Here is a 20,975-nt window from a genome sequence, read left to right as displayed (position 1 = left end):
GAATGAATTCATGAAGACGTAATGAGATGAAACAGAAATCTCTCATGATCTTCTTAAGTACTTGCATTTTTCATCTCTATAAAGCTATGTTATAGCCCTATATAAAATCATATTAATAATAAAGTACAGTTTTGTAAGAATGCATATGTCAGAGCCAAGTCCCCAAGTAGTTAATTTCAGTCTTTTGTACTTGTGCTTGGACTTGCAAATTTAAATGCTTTTTTTTTTTTTTCCAACCATTCTTCTGCAGTTTTTTTTCAGCCAGACCAATTGCAGAGAGCTTAAACTTACATGTACGCATGCACATAGAAGCACAGCACAGCTGATATTCAGCTGACTGGGCAAGGGCACAAACCTATTAACACTGAGAAAATTCTGGACATAAGAATCCTACAGTCTGTAGCTATTACCTCTCTGCTTTTCTACCATTTAGACACGCTGAATGTAGTATAATCTTCATAAATATTGTGGGAATAGAAATCTAGATTTGCAGCTTCAAAAACTTGAATATAATTCAGGGTTATATTCCTTAATTACATGGATTTTAGGGTTATAGTTGATCATCCATCTTTCAGGCTCTTCTTTCATTATCACGCTAATATTTTCTCATATATTTCTGGACAGTTTTACGTTGACCAAACTAAAAAATTCTAGTTCCTATATATCATTCATCAGCTTCTGTCTAGAAAGAATCAACATCCTTCTCCCCATTGAAAGCAAGCTGTACTTCCAAAATAGCAGATGCAGTTTTGCCCCCACAGAATTATGAGCTACTAATTCCATCCCATTTTTATACATCCTTCTGTACCGCTTTACATGTTCTCAACTGAAACACTTCAACTGCTTTAAAATTGTAACACAGATTTGCATATACATTTCTTCATTATCCCAGAGATCTACGTATGCAACATGACATTAGATGAAATAATTTATTCATTAAAGGTCTGTATGGAGTACCTGATAAAAAAATGGCAGATCACTTTTTTGTTATTAATCAGAGGAAGCTCCAGCTACAGGATACTATTTTTTATTTTTTATAGTATCAATAATTAGTGTGAACACACCAGAAAGAACATCTGGGTATGGAAATAATTCTCTCTTTGGCATTACATCAAAAAGTGGATAAAATTCTTTCAGTGTAATTCCAACTTGCTATAGCATTTTAACCTGTTAAGCTTCTTTGGCTACATAGTGAGCTGTGCAAAAGTGTGACTTTTTTTTACAAGACCTTCTGTTAAATCAAAGTAATAATGAGTACTCAGAAACATAAGTGTTCCTGTCATGAAGTATGTAATATGAAATTCTTTCCAGGACTCTCATGCTATAAAGCTGTGGAAAAATTAGTCTTTTCAAAATGGTTTGAGCCAGATCCACAGCAAGTATACAGTATGAATTTATTGAATTAAGATATCCCTATCTGGTTCTATAATGAGACTGTGTGACAGGAACATATACTACAGTGCACAAAGGTAAATGGGGACCAAATGTCATGATGCAGAAAATCCATTCAATTCAGTGGTATGTATATTTATCCATAATTTGTATCCATAATTTTTACAGATCTAATAAAATATTTTCAACATACATTCAATGCAGGGATGTTCAATTGCAATTTTTCCCCTTAAGGAATGACTTGATATGAATGCTGTGTGCTGACACTGACTACCTATGGACATTATATTGATAGGTTAGAGCTCTTTGGAAATGAAGATGGTGTCATATTTTCAGTTTTTCAAATCACATTGCAGAAGAAAGAAAAAAATTAGCAAGAAAACTCTTTATGCTTGAATAAATTCCAATATTCCTTTAACATATATCTTAGATAAAATGAAACAAAAAATAAGCAAAAGGAAGACCCACACACTTTTTAATACTGAGGAAATATTTTTATATATACTTTATTTAGGTGGGGAAGTGGTTTTGGGTTGGTTTTTTTTTTTCATGTTTAAAATGTAGCTAAAATGGAATAGCCATAGTTTAAGAGAATATGAATCAGTAGGCCATGTTGCTTCTTACTTTTAACAGCCAGTTCTCAAAGGCAGCGTATGAGAAAAAACACCACAATTTTTAAGTGAGCTGCAGTAAAAATAACCTTATATACAAAGCCAAGAATTTATTGGTAGTCCAATTACAATCCTAAAAATCTATTTAAAGAATTATTACTAGTCCAATCAGAATAATACTAATACTTATATTGAAAATTACTTAGTTATTACAGTTAATTACCAATGATGATATAGTTAAAACTGATACACACAGCTATTTTAGTATCTATCCCTTCCATCCTGTGTTGCACATATTCTTCCTTTCTTCTTCGGCATACGACAGCTGGTGTTTCTAGTTTTGCTCAAGGGTAGAAAGGCAGGGTCTTGGCAAATCACTTTCTCACCAGAATGAGTTAAAATGGTAATGTTTGTGAAGGTGGTTTCTTCCCCCTCCTTCCAGGGTATGCTTGGTGTCAGATCTTTGTTAGTAGTGTCCACTTACTCTTTCTTCATCAGTTACCCCTAAAACTGCTTTTATTTGGTGTTACGGATGCACACATAACCAAATCCAAGAGTTGTTAAAACTCAGATTTATTCTTCAGTAAAAAGTTAGTTAGAACTCCGGTAACACTTTATAAACCACAGGCTCAATGATGTAAGGGGAATTAGTACTACACAGCAGACTTAAGAATCCTTAAAAGTGATGACTCAAAATGCGCATATCACTCACCTAAAAGCTGAGGGCTCTCTCCCTCAAGGAGTTACCTCGGCCGTACCCTGACCCGACGGGGAGTCCCCAACTGCAGACCCGCTGCTCTGAGGAGGACTGATTCCAACGTGTCCTCCGGTGGGACCCCATTTATACCCCTGTCGAATCTCACCTGTGGTCATTTAATCCCTATCAGCCAAGAAGATAACCTCAGTGCAGCTGGCACATCTCAACTGGGCAGTTCAGATTTCAACCTGCAGCCTCTAGGGTTTAGGGGTTTTTTTCCTTCCCCTTCTCTCTGCCTGGAGCAGTTTTGTTTCCTGCTGGTGGGATGCAGGGGGGCGGGGACAGGGGGGAAGTGTACTGCCACATTTGGTTTACAAGATGGCATCCCTTAAGTGAACAGTACAAATGCTGTGCTTGTTCTTTCAAGGCCTCTGCCATAATCTGTTAATTTTATTTTGGGGGATTGCTGTTACAATCTCCTGTTTTTTATCAATGACCTGAATGCTCCGGTATCTCAATAACATAATTAATGTTTTATTAGCACAGCCTAGTCACAGACACATACTTGTTCAAAGGTCATTGAATACTTACAAAAATAAGGATACAATAGAAACAATATCTGTATCTACAGATAGACAGATATGATGCTTGGATGGCTACTTGTTATTACTATCTGATAGATGCAACAATATCAGTGGTATATTACCAAAATTACTTTACAACGGCTGATTTATAGCCCTACTAGAAGAACAGGAAGTGGCCTTCTCTATGAGAAATATCACATGATATTCAACAATGTCATATGAAACACCATTAATTATGTATTATTTGAATAAATTGAATTTATTTTATTTTTTTCTCCCAACAGGAACAAGATACAGCCAATAACATTTTACTTAGTGGCTTAGTATTCATTAATTAATCTGTTTTGGAGATGGAGGGCTGATGATAGGAATGAAATTAAATTTCGTATTACAAAGTGAAATGACATTCTTCGTCATTCTAGATGTGAGAGACTGAAAGAGTTAATGCCTCAAACGTTGTGGCCAGGCAAGCCCCGCGTAACAACGAACCTGCACAACAGCGAGGAACAGCCGGTGAAGAGCAGCCGGTCAGCACCCACCCGCACGGGGCACCAGCAACAGGGCGCGGAGGGCGCGCCGTGCCGGAGGGTGCGCAGCTCCCTGTTCGGACGGGCTGAGCGGGGCGGCTCAGCCTGTGTGGGCAAAGACCGAACCACGGCCAGGCCTGCAGGGAGGGAGAAGTCGCCCCCCAAACGGCCCGCCGACCCCTTTCCCGAAGGTTCTGGAAGCACGAACCGCCCGTCACACCTCGTTAGCCTAATGCGCTCGAGTGCCCGCCCGAAGGAGGGGCCAGGAGGGGATAAAAGGGTGCAAACTGAGCCCCCCCCCCCCCCCCCCCCCATGCCCTATGGAGTGGGACCCCTCGGCTGAGGGGAGCAGCGCTGGAGCCAGGGCAGGTGAGAGCTTTCTCTTTTTTTTCCCCATAATCCCTAGACTTCACCGCTGACCAGGTCTGGGACTGGGAGCGGCTCCATCCGCCGTCGGGCTCCTCTCCGAGCGGGAGTCTGGGAAGCGAGGGGGTCCGCTCTGACCCTCCTGACCGCCGGGAGGGCTCGCCTCATTCTCCGCCCTGAGCTGATCCCCGGATAAGCAAGGCCTGGAGTGTGTGTTTGTGGAGGGAGGGAGGGTGACCGCGGGTTACACGGGCTCCTGAGGGGGTTTGGCGCCAATTCCCGCTGTGAGAAACCCCGCCACCTGCTGTTAACGCCGCCCGCCTTCAGGCTGCTCCTGCATTAAATGAAATGTTCAACTGATCGTTTGGTGTTGTTTCACCTTAATTTAGCCCAAGGGAATTCCAAACTCACCACGACCCCTCCCTGGTCTGTCCAGCATGGGTCGTGACACTAGAGATCTGTTTGGTATTATTTTTTTCAGAACTGCGCCATGACGCTATGTAAAAACATATTAAAACCAAATTTTTCTGCCTTATGCTTGAAGAGGCAGAAATGTTTCAGTATAAGTACTTAAAGAAGGGCCCAGAGCATTGCTTTTGTTATAGGTGACATAAAAACAAAACAAGACAACAAAACCAAACCAAACAGGGAAACAGGAAAAGTTAGGTCACTAATTCTAACTGTAAAGCCTTAGATATACAAAACGTATGTGCCTGTACATACATATAGAAACAAACTTAACACAGCTGGAATTGAGGACTTAATTTCAGTACCTAACTTTCTCCTATTTTAGGGTCCAAGTAAAAGATCCTTGAAGCACCTAAGTTCTGTCAAGGCAAATAAAGTTGTCAGAAAGAGGTCATCGCCTCTTACCTATGTCATTTATCTATATGCCTAAATTTAGTTGAACTGGATCTCAGCTTTATGTTATAACTCAGATTAAGAAAGGGCAGAAGTAGTCAGGTCAGATCAGCACAAAGGAAATGGACATAAAAAAGACAGAATCCATTGTATGCTGAACTCTCATTAGAATGTGTTGGTCCACTTTTTTCAATGTGATTATATTATCCAGAAGAAAAAGCTGTCTTTTACTTCCAATGTTGCTACTCTAAGCATATAAAGTAACAGATTGAAGTAAATGCTCTGATGTCAGTGTGTTCTAAGAGAGGCATACCATAAAGTCTCACAGCTTCACCTCCAAAGAAGTGATTTGTTTATTTTTGTATATGAGATAGTAGTGCTGAAAGATACTTTTCACAGTTTGGGATACTTTTAAGTAATTTGTAAAGAAAAATTTCATAGAGATTGCTTCTGCATCTTCCAGACTATCACATATGATAGGACATGAGGTCACTTAGATTTTGATATATGCTAATTGTGTGAGAAAACAGAATTGACGTAGAAATGAAGGATTCACTCATGTGCACACCTGCCTGTTCAAAACTGTTCCTAGTTATCTATGAAAACTGAATCCTTCCAGGATTAATTCCTCTCTACTAGCTTGAAACATTAACAAACTGGGCTTCTACATTTGGGTTACTTGTTACTAATTAGTGCACACGAATAAAAACATGGCTGCTGGGGGAGTGTTTCCTGTCCTCCTGCTCTAGTTCTGGAGTAGATGACCAGAATGAGCAACCAGTTTGGGTCTAAAGGAGACCTCCTGAGACAAGCTTGGATGAATTCCATCTTCCATGGTATCCTGCAATTGTACTAAAATAATAATAATAGGGGGAAAAAAAAATCCCTCCCCAGCTCTTAAAATTGTTGAAGTTGATATTTTTGTTAATGACGTGAATTTTTATGCTACCTTTGTTAATGATTTCTCATAATTATTTCTTGATTCAGACAATGCCAGTATTAACTTGTATACTTTACAAAGACAAAGGCGGCCTGTAGTTTTATTCTGAATATGAATCCCCAAACTTACAGTTACCTTTTGATAATCCAAGGGCAAATTAGCCAGTTTTCAGATGGGACTGATTAAAGTCACTGACTTTATTATTCTTTATTATTTATTTTCTACATTTACTTCATGGTAGTATGTTCTTAGGGTTTTTTGTTTGTTTTTCTTTCTCAGCTCGTCAACTTCCTCATTCTGCCCAATAATAAATGGTTACCTGTAAAAAAACAAAACAACAACAACAACAAAAAAAAAAAAACACAAAAAAAACCCACAACCAACAATAAAAAAGATAGAAAAAGAAAGCAGAAAAATTGTCTGCTCATGTCCCCATAGGATGAACAAAACGTATAGGATGTACATAGGATACACTTTTCCAAGCTGGCCTGCAGGCATGCTGTTATGATCTAACTAGCTACTCATACTAGCCATCATAAGGAAGGCACTGGAAGAGTTAGGATAATGAATAATGCCACAAGGGATTCAGTTCAACTTTCCCTTACAATGTGTATGTCTCTGAAATAACTACAACTAGTGCAGTTACTATTGAGTTATCCTTTGTATGTGATAAATCAGTTTCTCACTAGGAGATTTATTCAATAGTTACTGAAATAAATGAAAATCCTTCCACTGAAAGTGATAGATATAGAATAAAGATTTGTGGGTGTACTCCCACTCTGTATTTAAGGTGGTATACGTATATACAAAGACAGAACCATAATGTCTTTTTGTTCTGGTTTCAGCTGGGATAGAGTTAACTGTCTTCCTAGATCTGGTACAGTGCTATGTTTTTTGAGTTCAGTATGCCAAGAATGTTGATGACACTGATGTTTTCAGTTGTTGCTAAGTAGTGTTTAGTCTAAAGTCAAGGATTTTTCAGCTTCTCATGCCCAGCCAGTGAGAAAGCTGGAGGGGCACAAGAAGTTGCCACAGGACACAGCCAGGGCAGCTGATCCAAACTGGCCAACAGGGTATTCCATACCATGGGATGTCACATCTAGTATAGGAACTGGGGAGTGGGGGTGGGGAATGGCCACTCAGGGACTAGCTGGGTGTCAGTCAGCGGGTGGTGAGCAACAGCATTGTGCATCATTTGTACATTCCAATCCTTTTATTATTGCTGTTGTCATTTTATTAGTGTTATCATTATTCGTTTCTTCTTTTCTGTTCTATTAAACCGTTCTTATCTCAACCCACGCGTTTTGCTTCTTTTCCCGATTTTCTCCCCCATCCCACTGGGTAGGGGGGAGTGAATGAGCGGCTGTGTGGTGCTTAGTTGCTGCCTGGGGTTAAACCATGACACTTTTTAACTGTAATGAATGGGAAAAGTTGATATTTCTTAAAAGATTTTTTTCAGAAAACAGCTTTTAATCTTGCGACTGGAAAAAAAAAAAAAATCAGTTCTGTGGTCCCATCCTTACTTCATGCTATTATGGGAAGATAATTGTTCAAAATAACAGAAAGCAAAATTATAATTGGTCTGTATCCAGCAAGTAGTTTGAGTCAATGACTTCTCCATCACAAACAAGGCCGGAGGATACATATAGAAAAAAAAATAGTGTGAGTTAGATTGCATTCATATATCATATTGAAGACACATTGTAAATAATAAACAAAAACACCAGTAGAGAGTACTCATGTGTCAGTATGTCTGTGGTGTGAATCTCTGATTTTTTTTAACAAAGAGAATTCATTATGACAGAATGTTTTATGAAGAGCAGACATTGTTTCTTATCTTTCTTTTGTGATAAAAACTTCTTTTTCTTTATGCTTTTTTTTTTTAGTAGTATTTCACAGTCAGATGTTAAAGCATTTCCTTTGCTGAATAAAGTATAAGGCAGCTTCAATGTTCAGCCATAATGGAGACAAATGACAGCTTCATTCCCAGCATAACTGGATGGAGGTAATTACTGCTACTGTCACAGGCCTGGAACAGATCACTGCTTATAGAAGAGCCCCATTCCTAATAAAAAAATATGGCTGTCAGATTGAAGGGCTTTTTTCCTTCTGTATCTGTCCAATCTGATTAAAAGATTTTGTATTTTAAGCCCCCTTTTTTCATAATACTAATAACATGGAAAAGAGTTAATGAGCCATTACCAAATTGGATGTCCCATTTGTGCATCCTGTTAATGGGATAATAAACTAATAGAAAACTCTTTCCTGAAGCTTTGATAATGTGTAGGTCATTGTCACTATATTTTAGATTGCATTATATGCCAACCATGCTAAAGGCAGATTATTAATTATCAGTAAAGATGAAAAAACCTGCTTTGACTCATTTGGTATTATAGCTTTTCTTCTTTTTTTTTTTTTCTTTTTAATGTAAATAAAATTCAGTAATAAAGCAGAACAAAAGCTGGCAGCAAGTGATCGGGAATCTGTAAGCTAACATACAGCTGACTGTTTACAAATCTAAAAATAACACATCTCTTTATTAGAAGCATGAAATTCAGAAAGGAAGCAAGTAGGAAAGAGGACTGCTGTTTATTTAGCCTCTATTCTCCATTTATGAATGCACTAATATGTACTTCGGAAGCAAAACTCATGAAGCTCTTAAGGTTAGTAATTGCCTTTTGTTCAGATTAATTCAAAAAAACAATAGATGGTCCCAAAACCAAAAAGGAAACATATAATTACTAAAAACAAATATGTAAGTCAATTCAGTAAATAAAGCTGTGTAGATTTTTTTTTTTTTCTGATGGGACACTGCTGAGTAGCAACATGTGGGTGTATTTGTGCATGTTGTGAGTGAAAATGGTAGTGAGAAACAGAACAAGACAGTCTGAACACAGCTGGAAGAAGGAGAATATGCATTGTCCTGAAAGGAACCCAGAGAGGAGGTTTTAGGTCAGCTTCTGCCTGAAAACCCCTTGAGGATATGAGAAAGGAACTTGTCTCCTACAATTTGTTTAGTCCTGTTCTCAGAGAAACAACGCTTTATTTATTTTTAGTGAATGAAAATGACTGTGTCAAATAAATACATGACTCCATCCTTACCTTCTCCTAATTGCAACAGTTCAAAAAGAATCCAAAGTCTGGTTATTTTCCAGGCTAAAAGTGGTAATACTTTCAAATTCTCAGGCAATTTTTATATTCGTAATTGGTTTATAAAACTGGCATGTTAAAAGAAATTAAAGAGTTTGATTCAGTAAGATACATAAATGCCTACCAGTTAAACTCTGAAACTTTTCGTTCTGCCCTCTAGAAATGTCAAAAAAAAAAAAATTACAATTTATAAGTGAAATTAGATCCATCAGAAATGTATTCTCAGGAAGCCCCTATGCTCAGCAGGAAGGCACCAGAAGGTAAGCAACAAAAACTTTGAGATACTGGGATATGTCTTTTCTTCTCCCTTTCTTTTTTCAATTCATGGAGAAGGCAGCGATTCAAAGGCAAAGACAGCAGTTTCCTAGTATTTAGCGTAAAGTGTGGAGTTTTATTCTGAGACTAGGTTCTCAGAGGTGTCTTCCAAAGAATTCAGCAAGCTAGTTGATCTCAAAGCTGACCAATTTTCTATATTTGAGGACCTATTCTTTCTTCCAGACACCTATTCATGGGCAGATCAATACCACGGGATTACTATGCAGTCAGCGCTACGTTTTCTGAGTCAGTGGGGAGCTGGAATGATCCAGAAAGAGGGGGGGGGGGGGGGGGAAGAGTAAAAATCTGACAGCAAAGGTGTCAAAAGTGTACAGATACTGCCCACATGTACTCAGCTGGATCTCTCAGAGCTTCTTCCATTTGATGCAGCAATAGTGCTACCACCTGACCTGGCAAGAGCAGAGTAACTTGTAAGCATCTGGTCCACCCAGCTGTGGGTTAGTTCATACTGGCCAATCAGCTCCACATAACCCTCACTGAAAGAAAATAGCTTGTACTAGCTGTTAAATGAGGGGGTAAAAAAAATATTAATGAATGTGCTTATATGAATGTGTGTGTAGGTAAGCATGTATTATTTTATGTGCAATATTATAAACCTTATTTCATAATACACTAATAGTTTCCAGCTTGTGTTATGTTCCGTATTTCAGTTGGTAGGGAGCACAACTGGGAAATATATCAAGTAACTAAAACAGAGTATATATGATTTAGTTGTGGATAGAAACTCTAAAATACATCTGAAATTTTGATTCAAGATTTCAGGACACAACACTAAGATTCCCAATATTATTGTTTTAGTCTGATTATTAATTGATATTTACAAAAAGTGAGCAACATAGTTTTTATTCTTTACAGTTGTTGTTTCCCATTAGTTTCAAAATAAGTTACAAATCCACAGGAAACCTTTGCACATTAAATGCAAAGGGAGAAATTTATAGTTTTTATACTCACTAGAGAGGATTTTTTTGTTGTTTTGATCTCATTATTTTACACATTTTCATGAAATGGAATAACAAAACAAAAGCCATCATCTGTAACATGAAAAACAGTTATCTTTCTGTTTTGTGAGTATAAACACATTTCGTTTTCATTTTTAATACAGTTTTAGGATTTCAAGATTCCCTTTTAAAAGATACCAAATTACTTGCTTTCAACTTGTTTGGAAATTTGACCAAAAAAAAAGTTTATCAATTTCAATAGAGATAAGTTTTGATGTATTGTCTTAATACTTCAATGCACTCAGTTACTTAACTACTTTATTCATACTTACCTAAATCACTTGAAATAGAACAGTGCTAATAATAAAAAGCACCTTTAGCAGGAATAGTGTAGCTTAGATGACAAATGAGTACCATTTATTTCAAGCTATAGGTCATTTGTTCAGATGCATCCTTGGTTAGGAAACATTGTCCAGATTGTTGGGTGGCTTATGCAAAACGAACTGCTGGTGTTATTCCAGTTTCTGATGGAGAAGTGTGTATGATAAAAATCTACCATCAAGAGTAGCACAAGCCAATCTGTGTCATTGCAGCACAGAAACAAATTTCCACAGGATGAAAGCACAAATTGACTTCTCACCTCCTGCAGTGTTTCCTCAGATCATATTTTAAACTCATTGGAAGGAGAAAAGGCTGAAACTAGGACAGTCTCAGTTTTGTGTAACCTTTGTTAATGATGTTGATTATCAAGATTTTCAATCAAGTTTTTTTCATCAGATTAAATTATGCAAAATTAATAATTGGAGAAAACTAGATATGAAAATAAATGTTTTATTTAATAATCAGAGAAACTAATGAAAGCATGGAGCATTTTCCAATTATTTTCTGTCATAATACCTGTAGTCCATAACATTGTCAATTTGGAACATTCTCAACATTCTTCCAAATCCCTGTGATTGGTCCTCCTTTTTCATTTTCCTTGCAGGCTCTCCCTCAGCATAATACCTCACTTCTTTGACATCCCTGAGCACTAATCAGACAAGAAGCAGCATGTCCTAGGCTGATTCTCAACTATATGCAGTCTGATTAAGTCCAAATACTCATATGATGATTAACTCCTGCACTTACCATGCAAACTTTCCACAGTCTTTGTCTTTTCTCTCTACCTAGATGCTAATCTTTAGTAAACTTGTTGGAAATTCTTGTCTTTGAATTCTCCCCTTCTTTCAGCTTTGACTGAATTTAGATAATGGGTTCAAGCGTTATCCAGAGAGAATTGGCAGTGTGATTCTGTAAATTATCTTTCCTTGGAAAATGAGACTAAATACAAAGGTGGACCTTTTTTTTTTTTTTCTAGGACATTTTGGCTGGGGATTTTGCCTGAGGATGGAATAGGAGCTGATGGAGACTTGCTGGTTTAGGATTAAGGAGGGTACAGGCAAAGGTGCCATTATATTGGGTGTCTGCTACAGGCCATCCAACCAGGAAGAACAAGCAGATGAGGCCCTCTATAGGCAGGAGCAGCCTCGCATTCACAAGCCCTCATCCTCATGGGGGACTTCAACCACCCCAGCATCTGTTGGAGGGACAACACAGCAAGACATAAGCAGTTCAGAAGGTTCCTGGAGTGCATTGGTGATAAATTCCTCCTACAAGTGATAGAGGAGCCAAAGAGGAAAGATGCATTTCTGGACGTCATACTTGCCAATGAGGGGCTCATTGCAAATGTGAAGATCAAAGGCAGCCTTGGCTGCTGGAGTTCAAGATCCTGAGGTCAGGAAGGAGAGTGAAAAGCAAGCCCACTACCCTGGACTTCAGGTGAGCAGACTTTGGCCTCTTCAAAGATCTGTTCAGAAGAGTCCTGTGGGATAAGTCCCTAGAGGGTAGAGGGGCCCGAGAAAGCTGGTTAATATTCAAGGTTCACCTCCTCCAAGCTCAAAAAACCTCCATCCCAATGACTAAGAAGTCATGCAAAAAATGCCAGGAGGTCTGTGTGGATGAACAAGGGCCTCCTGGCCAAACTCAAATGCAAAAAGGAAGCATACAGAGGGTGAAAGCAAAGATGGGTAAGCTGGGAGGAATACAGAAACCTTGTCTAAGCATCCAGGGATGAAGTTGGGAAAGCTAAAGCCCAGCTAGAATTTAATCTTGCCAGGGAGTCAAAGACAACAAGAAGGGCAGTTACAAGCACAGAGGCAACAAAAGGAAGACTAGGGAAAATGTGAGGCCATTGCTTCATGAGAGGGGGGATTTGGTTACACAGGACATGGAAAAGGTTGAGGAACTGAATGCCGCCTTTGCCTCAGTCTTTATTAGCAAGACCTCATATATGGAAGAAGGCTGAGAGTGCTGGGACTGCAGCGTGGAGAAGGGAAGGCTTAGAGGGATTGTTATTAATGTGTATAAATACCTGAAGGGAAGCTGCAAAGAAGACAGAGCCAGGCTTTTTTCATTGGTGCCCAGTGACAGGACTAGAGGCAATGGGCACAAACTGAAACACAGGAGGTTCCCTCTGAACATCCAGAAATGCCTTTTTTTGCTTTGAAGGTGACTGAGCACTGGAAGAGGTTGTCCAGGGAGGTTGTGGAGTCTCTATTCTTGGAGATATTCAAAAGCCATCTAGACACTATCCTGGACAACTGGATCTGAGTGGCCCTACTTGTGCAGCATGGTTGGACAAGATGACCTCTGGAAGTCCCTTCCAACCTCAATGCTTCTGTGATTTTAAAGAAAGCTATTAATCCAGAATAAAAGCAAGGGTATCTTGAGATAGAAAAGCTTCACAAAGTTTAGGAATAGAAGGTTTAGGATTGTTTGTGTGAGAAATTATTTCCAAATACTCCAATCTGCAATAACATTATCTAGAATCTTAAGTTATTTTTAAAGAAAATCTCATCAAGTCATCTTAAAGTTTGGCACACTTCACTGAAAAGTCACAAACATACCAGGGGCAGCTCTACAACCTTCCCATACTTTGAAAACGGTGACAACCTGCAGGCAGTTAACACTTACTAGAATGATTTAAGATGTCAGTATTATGTAGAAAGTCACATATCAGAGTCCAATGATGTTCACCAAATCTTTAAATATAACTTTAAAATTCCCTGTTAAAACTAAGAGTTTCAAAAATGCTACTACCTCTTCAAGTGTCAAGTCCATTTAAAAAGCATTTGAGAAAATTTAAAAGTGGGTTAAATTTTCAAAATCATGCAATCTTCTGGTTGCTCTACCGAGATTTTTTTGCTCTTATTTTCTCATTAATTTGCATTACCTAAGAACAATGATAAAGGAATGTGAAGCATCTAAAGTTGATAAAGGAAATATCACCAAGGAATTACATAATAATTTGCCAAACATTTTAATTCTATGAATATTCTGATTGTTTGTTTGAGATAATAGTTGTGCCACTTCCACATCATCCTTTTCAGAACTACATTGTCTACATTTTCACCTATTTTTGTCTTTTATACATAGCACACTATCCCTAGTTGAGCACAGTAATATTTTTGACCCTTGGGATATAGAATATCATACAGAATTATTATAAGTTTTATCAAAAAAGTGTTGACAAATACACTGCTTGCAAGAAAATGAGCTGAAAAAGGTTAACACATTTATGTTTTTTTCATGTGGCCTGCACTTCAAAATAAGTAACTTACATTGAGCTCTAATTTGCAATTTAGCCAATAACAGGTTCCCTCCTGGTTGTATTTATTTATATTTCTTCTAGACTCAGCATTTTATTTTTAAAATTGATATAAAGAAAAAAGAATACATAAGAATGCCAATGCATGAAAAATTAACATTTTATTAGAGAAAATCAGTATTGATTGTGAAAAAAATGGAACTATGCTCTTATAAAGGAGATAACAATTAAAGAAATGCATTTTCTTTTATGTCAATAGCAGTAATATCTATGCCCTTTAAAAGAATGTAAATAAAAGCTAAGGTCAAGGTACAATGGCTAAGTTTAATTTTCCATAACTTTAAATGCATATAGATAATGTAAACATCCATGTCACCCCTTATTGTGCACCATTTATTGTAACTGAAGGCACTTCTGGGGCGTTATTCATTTATTCTTAAAATGGACATTTACTACTTAGTTTCTCTCAAAGTGTTTTTTTATCTCTATCCAATTGAAAAGTTTAAAGTGAGGATCAGATGTATGTGTCCACATTACACACATCTAATCAAGTGAGATTAATCCACTAAAACCATTTTAATTCTGTTCTTCAGTACAAAGTTTGGATTTCAAGCTCTACTGGGGCCATAGAAATGGCCTTCAACAGGCCTTCAGTCAAGGACCTTCTAAAGATGAACAGGTCAGATATTCAGAGATTCTCCATGTAAGGCTGTACAGCTGATGAGTGAAATTGCTAAGTGCAAGAGCAAGTCTCATCTCTGGTTTAAGAGGACCTCTCAACATCTGAGCTGAATCAGAGGTGCATTCTAGGACATTCTACCCACTTACTCAAGCAGAACTGTTTTTAAATATATCAAGAAGAGAGAAGAGATGAAGAAAAAAAAAAAGTTTGTAGCAGCTGCGCTTTGCATAGTAACCTAACCATTAACCACTTACCCAGGAAAAGCTAAAAGTAGATTCCAAACCCTCATGAAGCTCATGAGTCTCAAACACATATTCTAGGTGAGAGGATGATTTTATAATGCCAAATTAGGATAAAATTAGCCATGTAGATGACTCCTAGCCAACTTGTCTATTTGATTTCTCAACAGCTTGCTTGCAGATGTCATATTAGCCTGTCTTTGGACAGAGAGAAACAACCCATAGAGACACTGCAATCCCGTTTTCTTCTCCTTTCTAGTGAGCTCTGCAGCCACTAACTGAAGTAATATTTATTTTCACCTGATTTTTTTGGTCCCCATGACTCTTCTTTTGTGTTCTTGATTGCATAGCAGTCCAACTTCACTGGACAATACACCAAATTCCTCACCCTCTTCTCCCTACATGTCCCAGAATGTCTATGCAATATAATACAAGGCTTTCCTTTTTCTAGAAAATATTACTGGTCGTTATGTTTCAGTAATATTCAACATCTTGCTTTCAATATCTAGGGTAAGTTTAGAGTAACACAAAGGGTTAGAAAATACTGGAGATGAGGCAATCTGATCTGCTGTGGATGTTAGGTGTTAAAGGAGTAAGTCAACTAGTCTACTTGCAGGTATCCAGAGTCTCTGAAAGTTTCAAAACCCAGTTTTTGTCCCAAAAATGCAAGTGCCTATAACCTCTGTGCCAAACAGCCTGGATTTGATCATACTCTTGCCTGAGCTCTGAAGCATGGATTTACTAGGGCAAAGGGAATTAAAGAAGGTCAAGTTTCCTTTCTAACTTATTATTGCATGAAGATCTTCAGGCACAGGAGTCAATACCAGTCACATCATTATGATTGTGACTTTGACTCAGACATGGCCTGATAAGTACCCAAAAGTTCTTGTCCATTGATTCTTATGGTCAAAATACAACCAAAAGATAACAACAGTTTTGAACAGAATTCAGACATTTGTAAGAACAATCACATTTCCTGTAATAACACACTTAATCCGGAACATTCTAATTATTTAAATAAACCCTGTCAAGCATTGCATTTCATTATTATAATTCTTAGTTACAAGTTAAATGTCTATTTAAAGCTGCTGTGACTCTTTGTATTTATCTTCAAATAACTATCTCCAATAATATGTAAATGACACTACAAGCTCCCACTTGACAAGACATGTGAATTTAGAAAGATAGTAACTTACCTAAAGGATTGTGCCATTTAACAGATTAATTGTGTGGTAAAATGTATCCATACTTGTGGGTTCTATTATACTTCCTGGAAATGCACTTATGGCTCAAAAGAATGGAGGCAAGATAGTAAGAAAAAGGTGTCCTGCCAAATTAAGTTCTTCTAAGAATTATGGCTGAGTAAAGGCCTCATCATGGTGATTGTTTAGTTGTCACTTTCTGCAATGCTAAATTTCTCAGCTAGCTCTGTATGTACATACGTGTAGAAAGACTTCAGTCTGTGCCTACTCCTGCTGATTTAAACAACCCTTATAAAAGTATTGTGATCCTTAGATCACATGAGTGCACCAGATGGTTTGTTAGAGCAAACAAGGACAACATACACTTGAAATTATATTTTTAATTTTAATTTTAATAAATGACACAAACTATTCATAACCCACAATATTTCTCTATGTGTGTATGGTATGTTATTCTAATCTTTAGCACTGTATTAATAAACTACATACTTGGCTTATTACACTATACTCAATATAATCTTAAGAAGCATTGTATACAGTTAAAAATATGAAGTTTCCTGGTAGGCAAACATAGTATGCTAAGACCAGCCAAAGTTTTAAAGAAAGTACCTGTCTTCAGGTGAAAAATCAAACAAATAAAGAATACTCTTAATTCTTCATTCAAAACATTTTTTCTCATTTTATTCCTGAGTTTCTTTGCCCGTTATCTTTGATTTTGAGTATGCTCATGAGCTTATCAGTCATTATTTTCTTCTGTCTCTTCATCAGCTACCAGAAAAAAAGATGCTAAAAAACTTCTGACCTTCATCTGCCCTGTTTGATCAATATGTTGCTTGCTCAGCATTTCAGTTCAGCAGAAACTAAGCTTCTCCCCTCCGCCCTTGATTTTATAGATAACATTTTAAATACTCATAAAGGAAAACACTGCTGTATTGCTTTTCTGATACTATAGATGTTGAAGTTTAAGCTGAAAGCACAGGCTGTGGAATCTTACAGTATGTCTGCTTCAGAATTAAATGTTTTCAGATTCTTCAGTGTTAGAATAGTATCTGTAAGATTTTGTGTTCCAATGTCAACTGAAGACAATTTCATGTCTTCAATGGGAACCTCATTAGAACTGTGAAAAAAACATAGCATTGCAAAGTACTCAGAAATCATAACATTTTAAAACTAAGGATTCCTATACAAAGTAAATTGGCTTATGTGTTCACAGATGTTATAATGCAGTCTTTAATTACAACATTTTACTATTTTTCCCAGAAGTAAATTCTAATGTCCTTATCCTGAAGTAATGAACTACTAATACTTCAGAAGTAAAGCAATAAATAAAAGTGTGTATATATATATATATAAATATATATATATATTTTTTAAATAGCAAACCCACATACTTTCTTTTAACTTCATTCTCTAAAACTAGTGTTTTTATGGAATATTTCCAAACTTGATAGTCTAGACCTAGCACATTATATGTAAAACCTCAAACTCAATATTAAATATTAGTAAGGTAATAAGCAAGTAGAAATAGGGCTTTGTTAATGTGTAAAAAATGTCATGAAAATTAATTATAACCACCAGAGAAAGGTCTTGATGTATGTGGGCCTTCACCTATTAATAGTAATGATAAAAAGAAAGACACACCTTCTCATGTTTACTGGTTCTTGGGTTTTACATTTGATTCTAAGGAACACTTAGAAATATTAGCGTACATGTCTTACTGAAACTATAGACTTTCTAAACAGATGATGGAATTTATTGTCTAAGAAACAGGAAAATGTACATGACAAAAATCTTCCATAGTACATCTGTCCACTCATCCGTAATCAGAGCTGGTATGAACAAGAAACCTTGCTGTGTCATTTTCATATAAATTAAAGTCTTTTAAAAATGTATGTCTCTTGAATATATTCCTTCCTCTCAAGAAGAAGAAATTGTTTCATATCAGAACCAGACAAACCTATGGTCCGGCAGTGAAAAAATTGCAAACTAATTTGGACATAGTGAAACAACAAAAAAGAACAGCTATATGTCTGTCCAGAATATCAATCACACATTTTCCTCTCGGGAAACGTGAATAGTGACAGAGGTGTGAAAACTAAGTTCCATTAGCAATGTGCTTTCAAACACTTATGCCAACAAAATTACCTGATTCTTAATCAGTATACATTTTACATCTCCTCCTAAGTCGGTTGCCAAATTTTATCTGGACTTTGATACCATAAAGAAAGTATGATTAATCTCAGAATAGTCTCAGAATAACTTCAGAAATATATAATCAAAGGTGTAAAATATGTTGTTCCATTTTGTAGTCATGTTAATCCAGTGCCATTTACATAATTCGTAAGTTTTTTATTTTTTTTCTTTGGGTAAGCATTAGAAGACTTTGTGGGTTTCCTTTAGAACTACAGTCCATGAAGCAAAATTGTACTTTAGAGGAGTTATGACAGACATCATGTGGTGGCAGGTCCTGAAGCCATTTTTCCTGAAAAGCAGTGATGTTTATAGGAAAGTTAATAAGCTAATTATGCAAGAATCAGAATTTCACAGAAACAATTTTAGAATTCTAAGAAAACTGATTAGGTTTCTGTACATATCAGTTAATACTGACTTGAAGATATTGTTCAGGCTTTAAAGGCATTGCTTGATAAGGTAGGACAGGGGACCAGTTTTGAAAATTGAATTCCATGAATATACACACTGCTTAATCTTTAGATTGCTCCATCTTCCAGTTTTGGCTCACTCTAGTTAGTTCTCTCCAAGACAATGTCTAGTTTGTATGAATCGGGGGATACTTTATTCCAGGAACTGTTCCCAGAGGCAGTGTTTTCACTTTCTTTCCACAATCCTCCAGCTCTATTCCAGCAGACTTTGCATCCTCTTGCCCCCATGACACATCCAGGACATGAACCACATACCCTCAATGTCATTTCATAAAAACAGCACTCAATTGGGCTGTGACAGCTTCACATTACTTAAATACTCGTAAATGAACAACTCACAAAAGTAGTAATTAAGACACAGAAAGTCAGGAGCTCAGTATGGGACCCAGGAACAAGTGCTGTGATGAAGATAGTCCACTCTAGGAGATGTGTCCACACAAGTTATATGGACAGGTTTCAGTCCCCACAACTTAAGAAGCAGATCAGGAGCTCTCTGAACCTAATGTATTTAGCAGTACCTGTAGCATATGGAGCAGATTCTGGACCCAAGCTGAATGTTGTGGCACACATGACAATCATTTTAATGTAGAGGTTAGGCCAATCCTTTCCATACACCAGAATGATTTATCAGAATAGGAATGACTGCATGGACAAGGTTTTGGTTCCCTTTATTGCACATTTCTAACTACTTCTTGAGCCATTGTCCACTCTGTAAATAAAAAACAACTGGAAAGATTACTTAAATCATAGCAGGGAATTACTGAAGACTATCAAAACTGTGCCAGAGCCATGTTTAATTTACTGCTAGAACTGCAAAGTCAGTTCCTGTTTTTGAGAGGAGCCATAGTTTAGATCATTACTTTAGGGGATTATCAGTCATTGTGGACAGAGATATACTTCTTAACTGCAATCTGGAAAGTAATAAAATATAAATAAATTACAGTGCATCTTATAAAACTCTTACATTACAGGTTAAGCTAAAGCACAGCTTTCCCCAAGCCACATTTTTATTTAGCTTTATTACCAAAAGACAAGAGCTGAAAACCAGCTGCACCATTTCTCTTTATTGACCTAAAAGCTAGTTTATAAGTACACACATATGTAACAGGGATGGGATCTACATGTATGTTTGTTCAGCATTTATTTTTCTTCTAATGTATTACTGCAGTAAAATATTTGTAACAAGAAAATCTTAATTATTTCAGATATTTAAAAATATTGTCAGTAAAATTACATGTAAAATTCACAGAAAACGGAGAATACAAGTAATTCCTTTTACTCTGTAGGTGATATTCACCTGACTTGGTTGATGTTTTGATTGTAGATAGCTATGTTTGAGATAGCTGGAGTACTTTTATCAATTAATAGAAATAGGCACTTTCTGGACACAGTTCACCTGACCCATTATAGACCTTACCTTAGGCTAAGATGAGCCATCTAACAGCTAAAAAATAAGTAGGTAGCTTGGTTTTTGAGGAATTCAACACCTGTGTTTACACTCAGGGGTCTTCTATTGAGATACGTTGCTATATCTTGGGCAAAGTCAGTACTGCTGACCTTAATCTGAGCTAATAAATTCATTAAAAGTAGGAATACAGTAGCTTGGGATAAGTAAGATTTTTTCAGACAATCACACATTTTTGTCCAAATTGAAACAGTCTTAAGTGTATCTGACTTAGAATGAAGACAGATGAATTATCTGAACCTGGTTACATGAACATTTCTCCTGGGATCCACAAGTAACAGAATGATGAGGTGAAAGCCACCAAATCCATTATTATGGAGGAAATAATAATTTTAGTCATCAATACTGGGAGTTGCATCTTTCTACTCAAGTAAATTTGTTAGTCAAAATTTTCTTTTAGGCCCCATGCCCTGCCCACATTTTTTCAGTATGTGTATGAGGACAGAAGGCTTATGGTGGCTTTTACACAGGAGACTTAAAAAAAAGTATTTATTCAGGGTATGCACTTGTGTATAATAAGTTCTTCCAGGTACCCCAATTTAGACAAAACCTCAATACACTGTTGTACCTGCATTAATTATGCCGGCTTAGAAATAGGACTAATTGATTTGTGTGCAATGCTTTTATGTCCTGGTTATACAACCTCTGGGTCCCAGCTTATAATTATTTTGGTGTTTCA

The sequence above is a fragment of the Buteo buteo genome, chromosome 14, assembly GCF_964188355.1.
Source record: "Buteo buteo chromosome 14, bButBut1.hap1.1, whole genome shotgun sequence".
NCBI classification, from domain to species: Eukaryota; Metazoa; Chordata; class Aves; order Accipitriformes; family Accipitridae; genus Buteo; species Buteo buteo.
Note: the sequence above shows the minus strand (reverse complement) of the source record.